The 13,876-nt window shown below is 46.1% G+C and overlaps 1 non-coding gene across 1 annotated transcript; it reads right to left on the reverse strand.

Moving 5' to 3' along the window:
- Positions 1–567: 567 nt before the first annotated feature.
- On the reverse strand, positions 568–674 carry LOC122752180. The gene has a single exon (XR_006355973.1). It is a non-coding gene; the product is annotated as a U6 spliceosomal RNA (small nuclear RNA).
- Between the last annotated feature and the right edge of the window lie 13,202 nt (positions 675–13,876).

Here is a 13,876-nt window from a genome sequence, read left to right on the forward strand (position 1 = left end):
GAAATCGGTTTCAAGAAAAATGGAAAATTAAGTCCATGGAATGTAGAATAAGTGAGCAAGATTGAGGGGACACCAGGTAAGAGAAAACCTTTCATTCCACCCCTGAGGATCACCAAGAAGCAAGCGTGGAGAACTCTGACTGCAACGAAAGTGGTGCTCTGGAGAGAAGGTTCATGACTTGCTCAAAGTTGCATCAAAACCAAACCAAACACGAAAACCCGGGGCTAAGAATTATGGGCCTTCAGAGTACTCTAAAGTGATTAGCAGGGAGTGACAATTAGTCCATGGTTAGAGCAGTAACTGATTACAATGCCTATTGCAGATACTGTCTAGGATAAGGACTCTTTCTTCATGCTTGGCTACAGTTAACTAAGGTGGGTGGGTCCCTAGTGTTAGTCATCACCGGGAAACTGAGCCAGACAGCTAGAGGAAGAGGAGAAAAGACTTGGGACTGCCCTTGAGATAATCACCCACAACCCCTCCTTGAGCAAGGGGCATTAATGTTCTAGGCTCCTTGGAAAGGCTCCAAGAAGGAACCATCCTGGGTACTAGTTAGGAAATGGTAAGGACCAAGTACTATGCTTCACGAATTTGCATGTCATCCTTGTGCAGGCACCATGCGAATCTTCTCTGTATCGTTCCAATTTTAGTATATGTGCTGCCGAAGCGAGCACAAGGACCAAGTGATAATCAGGGCTCTCAGCGCCCAGGGGGTGGCTCCCCAGGACTCAGTGGCCAGGGAAAGAGGGCCCTGGCCCATATCTGGTTGGCTGAGCCACCTGGTGTGTGGATCCCAAGCCCAACCCAGGAAGGTCAGCCAGTTGCTCTTGCAGCAAGTAGGTAAGTAACCCAACCCTGGGTGTTGCAGGGGATTATCTGCAGGGGGATCTCCCTGGCCCCTGTGGTTGTGGGTACATGGGATTGGCTTTTGTTGCCTTATTCGGCAACACACCTTGGTTGTAAGTGTCGTAAGTGTGATCGGGGATGTCCAAATATCCTTGGGAGGAGCAGTTCTCATGCCATTCTCATTGAAGTGGCTCCAGACAGCTCTGGGGGCCTCTGGTCTCCTCCTGCACCTCAAGCAAGGGCACATACTGCCTGTAGGACCTTAAGAAAGTCACATGTTTCCCTGACCTCACTTTCCTCATTTGCACCATGAGGAGGTCACACTGGTCAGGGGTAAGCTCCCTTCACATTGTAGGTCCCTGGTCCTAGGAGCCAGGAGAAGGGGGCACCTGGATAGCTTTCTCTTGAAGAAGCCATTCCCCTCCTTTAGCCTAAGGCTAAGGCCCTGGGGCCGCGGGGCAGGAGGATAGAGCACTGGCCTTGGGATCCACGGGGTCTGCACACTTACTTAGATACTGAGGTGACACCAGACAAGTGCTTTCCCTTTCTGAGCTTTCCTTCCCCATCTGTGAAGTCGGGGAGGGGTGGAGGGAGAGGTGGTTGGTAGATTGAATGACCTCGAGAATCTCTCCGAGCTCCAAATGTCTGAAATCTCGGATCACTGCAGCCTTGTCCTAGGCCAGCTTCTTTTCTGGACTCTGTTAGCCCACAAGTGGGGGAGAATGGCCTGGATCCCTTGGGCAGACTGGTGAAGCCCATGGAAGCCTTTCTCAGGAGAGAGCTTTTAGATGTGAAAAGAAAATACACAGGGAAACAAAGGAAACTCATTCTGTGCAGATATGTTATAAAAATATTTCAAGACAAATTCAAGGACCCCTTGAAAAGCCGTGTTTTCCCTTTCCAGAAGGTGGAAGCTGGGAGGCTCCTCTCCCAGAAAAAGTCTGTCTCCTGAAGAAATGTGGCCCAGGCCCAGGGTGCAGGTACAAGCAAGACCTCCTCCCCAGGGACACTCAGAACCCAGGGCAGGTGGTGTCTGAGACCAAGGCTGATGTCATCCTTCACCCTGACCCTACAGTCTCCTGCTCATGGGTGAAAAACTCCTGTTTAGGAAGTGGGTGACCAAAGAACACTAGAACATGGGCAGCTAAGGAAGTTTCCCCTTCCTGTCTTCGAAAGATCAGAGCCAGGGGCCCAGCGCCAGGGCAGTGCATAGGCCTGGGTTCCCCCTAAGATGACCTCTCAGGGAAAGTATGGGTGGAGCAGCCTCCCCCTGTCCCTATCAGCATCTTCTATCCATCCTTGGTGCCCTGGGTATCTCCCACCCCTGAAAATCCCTAGGGTGAGTGCAGCCTCATTAGTACTGGGAGAGATCTGATAACACCCTGGGCTCTGAGCTTTAATGAACCTCTACTGCATACTCAGGAGAAAAAAAATGGGCCCAGGAAAAATCATGAGCATTTCCAGGCTCCTGAGCAGCCCTGGGACATTGGACGGTTGGTCTGTTTCCAGTTCCTGGCCTTATCTGGTCACAGAAAGGATTCTGGGTGGAGGTCACTGTTAGAGCCTTCTATCAACCCTCCTGAATCCCCACCCTGCCAAGGCCCTGGGGGCGTTTTCCAGACTTGGGTGAAGCTGCAGGTGAGCCTTGCCCAAACCCTGCTCCAGGTGGGTGCAATGGAGGCTAATTGGGTTGATGTCATTTCTTGGCTCCTGAGAAGCCATCCCACAGGCTTGTGTGTGTGTGTGTGTGTGTGTGTGTGTGTGTGTGGTGTGTGCTCACACACATGCCTGTAAGAAGGCTCCTTGGCACTGAAGCTCAGGAGCAAGAGAAGGTTTCGAGCTGGCTTCAAAAACAGCAGCGGGGTTTGCCCCAGGAGCCCTGGGAGCAGAGTAGGATAACTTTGTGTCTGCTCTGAATCCCAGGACAGGATGTTGCTGCCACTTTTGTCTCACCTTAATCTCTTTTTCAATAAAGGCCTATTCTTTCCTAAAAGAAAGCAAGTGAACCCTGGCCTGCCCAGACCAAGCCCCCAGGAAATAGCTCTTGGCCTGTAGCTGACATTCTGCCCTCAGTCCCCTAACTCCATGCCACAGAGACACCAGCCTGATTCTGGGCTCCCCCCCCCCAGGACAGGTTAGGGACACTTGTGTAACAGAGTAGATTATGAAAGGGCAAGGGAGCCAACACTTTTCTTCCCTACCTACCCACCATCAGGTACTGCCAGGCGCCTAACTCACCACTCCAAGTTCATCTGGGATCTGAGTACTTCCAGGTTCTCATGGACGGCCCAAAGCCAGAGTGGTCCCGGCTGAATCTGAGAGGGGGTGTCCTCCCTCTGCTGATCAGAAGCTCTGACAGGCATTGGGGACAGCTGCAGGGCCCTCCCATTTCTCAGTAGGGGCCAAGGTAATGACCCACTGGAATGTAAGTTCTCTGAAGGCAGGGATTGTTTTGTTTTTGTGCAGTGCCTGATCCAGGTTATCACAGGCAGCAAAGGGGTTGTCTATAGGCATTTGGACATACCTATAAATCCCTGTCCCTGGCAGGTGCCCACCCCCACCCCCACCCAGAGACATCCTAAGCTTCCCTAGAAGGACACAGCTCAGTTGGGGTCTCTGATAGGTGACACCTTCCCACCTCACCCCCACCCCCACCCCCAGCTGTAAGTGTTCTCTCACCCTTGAGATGAATGCCTCTGTGCCATGCTGTGGACACTTGTAGTTTTCTTATGTGCTTCATATATCTGCATGCCTAGGGTGGAGCTCAGTGCTGGGCAAAGGATACTTGGGCCGCAGTGAAGGCTGGTGGCTGCAAGTGCTCTCCAGGAGAGGATAAACTCAGGGAGGGTAGGGACTGTCTACTGGTTTTATTTATTTATTTGTGTGTTTTTCCCACCTGCTGCTCTATTTGGTCTTGGGATTAGATCTAGGAAGGCAATTCCTTGGTGAGGAAAGACCTTCCACCAATGAATATTGACGCCTTCTCTGTAACTTCTAACCTTGGGGGCTCCTAGCCTTCCCTGTGTCCTGAGCTCTCCTTCTGGCAGTGATCCAGCCATTCCTGCTCAGAATAATGCTTTTCAATGCATACAGTAAAATATGCGAGATGACAAAAAATATAAATTATTTTTGAAATATGATTATCAAGATATTGGGAAAAAAGTTGAGTGATCCTAGGTTAAGAAGTCCATTAGAGCAGAGACATAAAACTGCCCCCAATACTCCCTCTACACCAGATTAAAATGCAATTTGAGGGACAGCCAGGTGGCACAGTGGATAAAGAACTGGCCCTGGAGTCAGGAGGACCTGAGTCCAAATCGGGCCTCAGATACTTGACACTAGCTGTGTGACCTTGGGCAAGTCACTTAACCCCAATTGCCTCACCAAAAACAAAATGTAATTTGAAAATTAATAAAATACAATAATACATTGTTGCTGTTCAGTTGGGTCCTACTCCAGCTTCTTGGAAAAAAAATGCTGGAGTGGTTTGCCATTTCCTTTTCCAGCTCATTTTACACATGAGAAAATTAAGGCAAACAGGGTTAAGTGATTCACCCAGCATCAAAGAGCTAGTAAGTGTCTGAGGCCAGATTTGAACTTGGGTCTTCCTGAATCCATGCTTTATGCTCTATACACTGTACCACTTAGCTTCCCTAACAACATAGATATTGTTGATTTGAGATTTTTTTAAGTTAATATGCAGCTCAGACAGAAGCAAGATTTGAGCACAGACATTGATTGGTCTGCTGATGGCTTTCTATCTGCTGTCCCATATGGGTTAAATTGAATTGTTGGTAAATCTGGCTTCTTTATTATATGTACTTCTGGCAAGAATTCTGAGGTTATAGTCTTATTGTTACTCTGATTTTGTTTATTCATTTACATATTAAGCAAGAACTATTGCTCATAATATGTCGTGTGTGGCTTTCCCATCAGGCTAATTCATCCCCCAAAGCTCCAGGCTTCTTGACATTGGCCCTGCATTTCCCTCTCTAGTTTAGGTGGGACCACTTGGGGGTCAGAGAGCCTGAGGTTGCAATGAAATGAGGCCCGGGTGGTCTATCCTATGTGTGCCCATAAGGCCATTCACCAAAGATACAATTTTGGTTCAACAACCTTTGCCTCGAAGCACCATGGATGACCCCATAGGACAACATTCTTTCAAGTCCAAGGAATCCTGACTCCTCATTTGCTGGACCTTGTAGGGCTTCCTTGGCCATAGAATTATGTCATGGTGTTTGAGCCTTAGCTCCTTGGACAATTAAGTACTGACTGTAGCTTCATTCTAGGGAAAAACTAGAACACCTTTTGTCAGGCGTATAGTTGATATGCATTCATTAAGTACTCCCTGTGTATGTGACACTGTGCTAAGAGCTGGCAATGCAAAGAAAGGCACTCCAAGGGTCCCTGCCCTTGAGGAACTCAGTCTGAAGGGGGAGACCACGTGAAAATGACCACGTCCAGACAAGCTGTGGACAAGGTAAGTGGCAGCAAACAGCCAGCGGAGGAAAGGTGCCAGCATTGAGAAGGGTGCAGAGGCGTCCCGCAGACGGTGACTGTGGTGTGGGGCAAAGGTGCTCCTGCCACACGTCTCTAGCGCCGGACTCCTTGGAGTTTGCAGAGCTCTGCATCTTTAGGAAAGAGCTTCTCCCAGACTTGGTGGTCAGCAGTTAAGGATGACCCCACGAAGGCATCCCCCTCTTTTGTCTCTTCATTGGAAGCCAAACATTTAGTGAGGCTGACTCTTTCAAGTCAACAAGCATTGGATGGACAAGACAGGAGATACTTAATAAAACATGGATGAATTGAAGTTGGTTCAACAAGCACTTCCTAAGTTACCAATCCTTTCCAGGCACGAGGACAAAGCAGAAGGGTTAGGAAGGCAAAAAGGAAACAGGCCCTGCCCTCAGAAGGCCCATACTCTACAGCCTGTACACACAGGAGTCAAATTAGATTGTAAAGTACTTCAAAGTCATTGGATTGGAGCCAAGATGGTGGAGAAAATGCGTGGACCGCCTGAGCCCTGCCCCAAGTCCTCCAGCTCACTACTGATGGGAGGAACACATATCAGGACAATTCTCCGGCACTCCCTCACTCCTCTTAGATTATTTAGTAGAATAGAAAAGGAAAATGACAAATATTGGAGGGGAAGTTGGAGAAATGAGACACAGACTGATCCAACCCTTCTGTAGAGCAACTTGGAGCTATGCCCAATGGGCTATAAAACCAGGCATACTGTTTGACCCAGAAATACCATTAAGAGGTCTGTGAGACCTAAAAGAGATAAAAAAGAAAAAGGAAAAGGACCCAGAGGTACAATTATATAGCAGCTCTTTTCTGGCAGCAAAGAAATGGAAATGGAAGCAATGCCCATCAACTGGGGAGCGTTTGAACAAGTGGTGGTGTGTGAATCCTTTGTACTATAAGAAATGATGAGCAGTATAGTTTCAGAAAAACCTGGGAAGACTTCCATGAGCAGATGCAAAGTGAAATGTTGTTAGAAGATCGGCAGTGAATGACTTAGCTCTTCTCAGCAATAAAATGACCTAATACAACTATGAAGGCCTTAGGATGAAAAGTGCTGTCCATCCCTACAGAAGGAACTGATGGTGTCTGAGCACAGATTAAAGCATACTTTCTTGTACTATATTTTTCTGGAGTTCTGCGTGTGTGTTTTCTTTCACATCATGACTAATATGGAAATATTTTGCATGACTACACATGTTTAACCTATATTGAATTGTTTGCCTTCTCATAGGAGGGAGGAAGGGAGGAAGTGAGGGAATTTGTAACTCAAAGTTTTTAAAGTAGATGTTAAAATTGTTTTTACATGTAATTGGGGAAAAACAAAGTACTAAATAAAAAATAAATTTAATATAGAAAAAGAATAGTTCAAAGTAATTTCTAGAGGGAGATACTGGAAGAATCAGTATAGGCCTCCTGGAAGAGGTGTCTCCATAGCTAAGTTTTGAAGGAATAAGAGATTCCGAGAAGGCAGAAGAGAGAAAGAAGTGGATCCCAGACACGGCCAAGCACTGGAACAAAGTTGAGGAAGTGGAATGTAGAATATTTTGAAAGAACAAATGAATGAATGAATGAAATGAAAGAAAGAACACATTTTTCATTGGTCAGTCTTGTTGCTGCTCCCTAGGGTGAGCAGCTTTATCATCATCAGTGTCTAGAACTCCCAAGTAGAAGGAAGCTGTGAGATGTGCCAAGTACCCCTGTAGAAATTTGCCATCTTCTGAGCTCGACACAGTACTGTGACCTCTGTCTACCCTTGCTCCGGCCTGGATCTGAAATGTGTTCATGGGAAAACTCTCAGCATTGGTCACCTCATGGGTGTTTCCTTTCTAGGTCTTCTTTAGGGATGGGCACCCAGCTGACTCAGTTGTCCTCTTCCTTCCCAGGACGCTCAGAGCCTCCCTCGGGTGATCAAGGCCCAAGGAGAAAAGCAGTGAGAGTAGTGATGAGCAAACTTGGAGCAGCCGTAGAGGATGAAGTCATCTGAGATTCCCAAGATCTAGTCTCCTGGTTAGATGGCCCTGGGCTCCATCCTTCCTCCTTGGTTTCCCCATCTTGGGAGCAATCATGTCGGACTGGCCCTCAGGCACATTCCAAAGGAATGCCCATTAAAAGACACAGAACAGAAGACTGTTCATGCAGTGTGGAACTGAGGGATGCACACCCACATTGTGACTCAGCAGAAGGTCCATCCAAGACTGCCCATGAGAGCTCGTCCCATGGCGGGACAGAAGCAGGAAGCATGAACAGCTGGAAACAGTGCCAACAGGGAGAGTGTCATGGGTTGTCAGGTGGCTGCTGAGTACAGTCCTCAGGGGCATAATCCTAGTCCAGAGGTGGCCCAGGTACTGACCCTGAGATGCCTGAACAGTGGCAGGATTGTGACCTCTAAGTGACCAGCCCCATCCTTTTACCAATGGAGAAGAAAGACTTTTCCAGGGTCAGACAGGTCATAAATAGCAGAGTCGGGTGGTAACCAGGTTTTTGCAGGCACACACATACACCATCATACTGTGTGGATGCCTGCTTGCTGCCTGGGGCAGCTCCCAAGGCATCAGCCTCTGAGAAAGCTGTTTCACCAGCCTCTGGAATGTTGTCCTTCAGGACACCATGGCCAAAGCTGAATCCTCCTAGCTGATCCGACACATCCATGTCAGCCTCGGTGGCCTTCTCGGACAGCCCCAGGCTTCCTGCTTAATGCTGGGACTCAGCCTGTGCCCAAGGAGCTGGGGGAGCACACAGGGGTGATGAGCCCTCTCCCCCTACTGCCGGGGGCTTTGTCACCTTTCAGTTAGATGGCAGAGAGACCTTTGGGCTTATAGTTGCTCTTCTAGATTTATCTTTATTCTTCCTTTTTTTGCTGGTCTGTTTGTTGTCTTGTTCATTTCCAAAACTCACCTTCCCTTGGATGTCTAGAGAAGGGGCACGTCTTTGGGTTCACTTTCCTTGGCTGACAGTCACATGCCTATGGTACATCAGGCCACTTCCTGGCAGGTTAGGAGAAAGGACCTTCCCCACCCCTTGTCTACACAGCTGTTCTCTCTACAGAGGTTTTTCCCTTCCTCTCCACTCCCTGTCTACACTGCTGTTCTCAGACAGTCAAGGGTCTCTCAGTCCCCCCACCCTAACAAACACAGAAATGCCTTTTACTCTATGACCACATGACTGTGCTCAGTATCCAGGGTCCTCCTCCCCTTCCCTCATCTTATTTCTCCCCATCTTCCTTGGAGACTTCTGGTCTTTCCCTTTGTCCTTCTTCAGCAAGAAAAGAAAAAAAAATGTGGAAAGAATTGACTATGGTGAAGAGACTGAACAGTCAGCCATGTTTCTCTTCCATTTGAAGATTTACAAAATATTTCCTGAGGAGGGGGATGTTCATGCATTATTGTAGTCACCTAGAGTAGAAGTTCTCTGAGGGCAGGGATTGTTCTGTTTTTTGTCTGTGTATACACAGCCCTTAGCACAATGCTTGGTAGGGAACAGGTGCTCAATTGGTGACCAAGTGATTTGATCTTCATAACAATTCTGGGAGGTGGGTTTTATTATTATTTACATTTTACAGTTCAGGAAACTGAGGCAGAAAAAGTTAAGTGACTTGTCCAGAAAGTATCTGAAGCTGGATTTGAATTGGCTGAAAGGGTTGGGGATTCACAGACCAAATAAATAGATGCCCTTGTGTTATTATTCTGTTTGTTAGATTTTTTTTTTTTTTTTTAGTGAGGCAATTGGGGTTAAGTGACTTGCCCAAGGTCACACAGCTAGTTAAGTGTTAAGTGTCTGAGGCCGGATTTGAACTCAGGTACTCCTGATTCCAGGGCCGGTGCTCTATCCACTGCGCCATCTAGCTGCCCCTGTTTGTTAGATTTTTATGGATTCCATTAAAAGGTCTCTCTTCAGGGGTAGCTAGGTGGCTCAGTGGATAAAGCACTGGCCCTGGATTCAAGAGGACCTGAGTTCAAATCCAGCCTCAGACACTTGACACTAGCTGTGTGACCCTGGAAAAGTCATTTAACCCACATTGACCCACCAAAAACCCAAAACAACCCCCCCCCAAAAAAAAAACCTCTCTCTGCCCTGAAGCCCTCTGTCTCAATAAAAATTTTGGTTTTATTCAGTTGTTTCATTCATGTCAAACTCTTTGTGACCCCATTTGAAGTTTTCTTGAAAAAAAATACTAGAGTGGTTTGCCCTTTCCTTCTCCAACTTATTTTACAGACAAGGAAACTGAAGCAAACAAGGTTAAGTGACTTGCCCAGGATCACAAAGGTAGTAGGCATGTGGGAAACCAGATTTGAATTCAGGTCCTCCTGACTCTAGGCCTGGCACGCTATCCACTGTGTCACCTTACTGCCCCTCAAGAATTTGCTTTCAGGGTTTTTAAAAACGTATTTTTGTTAGCATTCTTTTCCTTTTAAATTTTATGTTCCAAATTCTCTCTTTCCCTTTTACCCCTTCCCCCACCCATTGAGAAGGCAAACAATTTTATGTCAATTATTCATATGAAATCATGTAAAAAATATTTCCAAATTAGCCAGGTTTTTTAAAGTAAGAAAAATAAAGAAATAGAAAATTATACTTCAATTTGCACTCAGAGCTCTTCAGTTCTCTCTCTGGAGGGGGAGAGCATTTTTCATCATGAGTCCTTTGGAATTGTCTTAGATCATTGTATTGATCAGAATAAGCCAAGACTTTCATAGCTGATCATCATTACAATATTGTTGTTTATATTTTACAAAGCACTTTGTAGATGCTGTCAAATAAGTCTTATCATCATCTCCATTTTATTCATGAGAAAACTGATTTACCCAGAGTCCAATAGGCTCAGTCAGGATTTGTATCTAGGGCTTCTCGATCCTAAGTCTGGTGTTTTAGCCACTGGGCCCCCCAGATGTTCTGTTTTAGAGAATATTTATTTAATTAAATGTTCATTATTTATTTTTTTCAGGCAGGGAATGTGTCTGCCTGACTCCTTTTGTAAAGTTTTGCACATGGATGAGAATTTAAAGGATGGCAATCAATGTGTCCGAATGACAAGGGATGATGGATGAGTGACTTCCTGAAACCTGAAGCCCTCCCCTCCCCCCCCCACTCAGGGGGTACCTCAGGACAGTGGAGTCAAAGGATGTGACTTCCTACCCTGCCTCTGTCAATCTCATCTGATCATAGACCTCCCTGTGCCTCCTCTGCCCTCTGTCTCTTGTCTGTATATAGAGGAGATAGGACTAGATGGATGGTTCCGGAGGTCATCTCTCACTCTAATGCAGCAATTCCTGCTTTCTGGGCACATGAGCATTTAAGCATCCAGAGGTACCAAATTGTCAGTCAGTGATGGGCAGACCTGGCTCTTATTGGCTTCTTATGGTCTCTCAACCAACCAGAAGTGCTTGTTAAGTGCTTCGAGAAGTGTCAGAAGTGGGGCCAGGTCCCCAGCCAGGCAAAGATTCGGAGTTCTTAGGATAAAGCACAATCTAGGTAAATGGAAGCTTAGATAATCCAAATAGTCATATTTCTAATCCAAAGGTTCTGTTCCTTTCATAAAATGGGGACTGGCGATATCTCTAGAGTAAGGATATTTTCAAAGTAGAGAAGGTGAACTAGTCAGCAAGGAAAGAATGAGCTGATTTTGTTAAGACAGGTGTAGTGCAATCCCCTTGTACAGTCCAGTGTAGACACCAGTTACCTGGATAGCCCTTGGATAAGAAGGCGCAGGGCATGGATAAAGGACATGACAAGGAATCATGAGCAAAGAGGTCATTTTGGTCCATTCCTAGGAGAATTGTGTTTTGAGTGTGAAATCCTCTGAACATATAGCAGGTTGTAGTAGCCCATAGATGCTCTGTACATGCTGAGACCATAGGGAGTTGAGGAGGTAACGTTGCTGCCTCTTTACCTCAGTTGGGGATGGTCCAAATTTCTTTGCACCTTTGGTATAATTGGCATCATGGCAAACTGCATCTTTGCCAGGTATTTTCTGGTTCTACGTGCTTAGTTGGTCACACATGCAGGCTCTTTTTCCTTTACAGATATATTTGGAGTTATCACCACTCATCCATTAACTGCTCAAAGAAGCCAAGTGATTTATCTTGACTAGAGTGTGAATAATAGTGAATAATAATGTAGCAATTTTTCTGATCTAATTACACCCAAAGGCATGTTCAGGAAAAAGCTAAATTAGATAAGCTCCCCTTATCCTTCAGTGGGGAGTGAAGCCATTCTCTCTGGGTTCTGGTACGATCACCCTAATGGAGTGATTCACTCTATCCTCCAGGGAAATGGAACCCTGGTTTTGGTGAAGCCCATGACTATGGTCTATGACTAAGCATTCCCAAAACTGAAATTCTCATGCGTTCCCTTGGGCTAGATACAGGCTGACAGCTGTCTTCCAGAGACTCCTCAATAACAATGCCAATTTCCTCAACTCCATCTACCCAGCGTAGAACCTGTAGAGGCCGTGTTGAGAAAGACAGGCAAGATGGTGTCCTTGGCAGCCTTCTGTGGGCCCCTGTGTTGATGGATGGGAGAGAGCCTGCTATTGCCTATAGCGATTTGAATGAGGCAACTACCAGAAGTGATTTATGGGAACAAGGGACTTTCCAATGTCTTGAACTCTTCCAGAAGGGTGAAGGGAGGCATGTGAATTGGTAGTTTTTGACTTTGGACTGCTTAAAGAGCCATGGGCACATGTGTCGAATTGATGTGGTGATGCCAACAATCTCCCACCCCCACCCCATTGTGAATGAACTCTGCTCAATAGAGCATTGTTGGAGACCGGATCCTTGTTTGAATTCCAACTCTTTCTGCAAGGTAAAGCTACTGACCCTTTGGGAACATTCAACTATAAAAAACAAACAAACAAAAAAGAGTTCTCCTTTCTTGTTTTCACCTTCATGTCTAGGCTAACTGGCCATCTTAACCTCCAAATGAAAGTCATGTAATTCGGTCTAAAAGCTGGGTCTCTCTTTCGTCTTGAATAGGGAAATGGGCAAAGATATTGTTTGTAGTTCACATTTGGGGGATGCATCCCATGAAGACGGTTCTGCTTTGAACTACAAGTAGAGTTAGTGATTGGGCAGGGGGATTGGGACTTTTCCCCAGAAGGGGTGAAATTCAGAGGGCATTCAGAGTGCTTTGCCCTCTTCAGAAGGCAGGAACAATTGAGTTTAGAGGCTTTCTAACAAATTGGTGAGCTCATACGAGGAGCTTACAATGATTCCATTTCCTCCCTGTGATGTCCCATCCAGCCCCACACAAGTTCTTGCTCATGCTAGTCCCGCCCTGATCCTTCTGCCGGTATGAATTTGCTCTTTCTCTAAAGTCTCCTCTCCTACTCATTTGAAAGTTGTGTTGTTGTTTTTGTTGTTGCTGCTGTGGTGGTGTTGGTGGTTTTGATTGTCTGAAATAAGAATCACCAGATACAGCTCTGTTCAGACCAACTTGTGATTTATGTCTGGAGGTTCAAATGGAAAGAGATTGGAACAGACAGAGAACTACACCAGAGAACTCCCTGGCTTTTTCAGTAGATGCACAGTAGGCAGATGCAGAACAGCTTCGAGGACAGGAAGAGGCTCTGGAGATCCTAGTCACAGGATTCAGTATATGGAGTACATTTCTACAGTTTTGATCAATTTAGCTTGATGTGTTGATTAATGATTAGGGATGGTGAAGGGGGGAATGGAGGAATGAGTGGCTTTTCAGTCTCAAGGCACAATTATGGAATTGATTTCCAAGATTCACTACCAACACTGCCTCATTCAACAGGAGTTGAAAATAATGAGGAAAAGAAAAAAAAATAAGTACATGTCTTTAGTTAATTTGTTTCCAATTTATAAAGTGTTCACTTCCTAATGACTCTATGAGGAGGTGAGATAGGTGTTTTAATCATCATTTTACCTGTAGTAGGAAGAGGGGGAGGTTTGATCAGGAAACTGAGCACAGCTGAGGAAATCACATGATATAAGCACTCAAGGAACTGAGACCATATGATGTTAAGATCTTAAAAGAAGTATTTACTTCTTTACTGAAGCTTGATTGAGTTAGAGGATGCTAACACTTTGATAGCTAAAGACCCAAGACTTAGCCACATACTTTGTGGTCCTTCAGAAATTGAAATATACTTACTAGGCAATCGATCAAGACAAGAGATCCCTGAGGAGTATGACCCTTGGAAGCAGAGAAGAGAGTCATCTGTAGAAGTAGTCAAAGCAGCCCTTTGGAGGAAATCGCTATTCACCCAGAGGTGATGATAGCAGACCTTTCTCCCTCTCCTTCTCATTGGCAAAGGGACTTGACACAGAGCTAGTCACTCAGTGGGAAATATTGCAACCAGGAGAATAGCCCAAAGAGAAACCAAGCTGGTAAAGTTTGAGGAGTATGAGCCCTGGCCCAAGGGAAAAGAGTGAGCTGTGGATTCTAAAGAATGCTAATCCTGGTAGTCAAAAGGCAAGCCTAAGAGGGGAAGGGGCCCAGGGGGCCCAGCTAAGCCAACTTTCTCTAGAGAGGCATCCTA

The sequence above is a fragment of the Dromiciops gliroides genome, chromosome 3 (genome assembly GCF_019393635.1).
Source record: "Dromiciops gliroides isolate mDroGli1 chromosome 3, mDroGli1.pri, whole genome shotgun sequence".
Taxonomy (NCBI): Eukaryota; Metazoa; Chordata; class Mammalia; order Microbiotheria; family Microbiotheriidae; genus Dromiciops; species Dromiciops gliroides.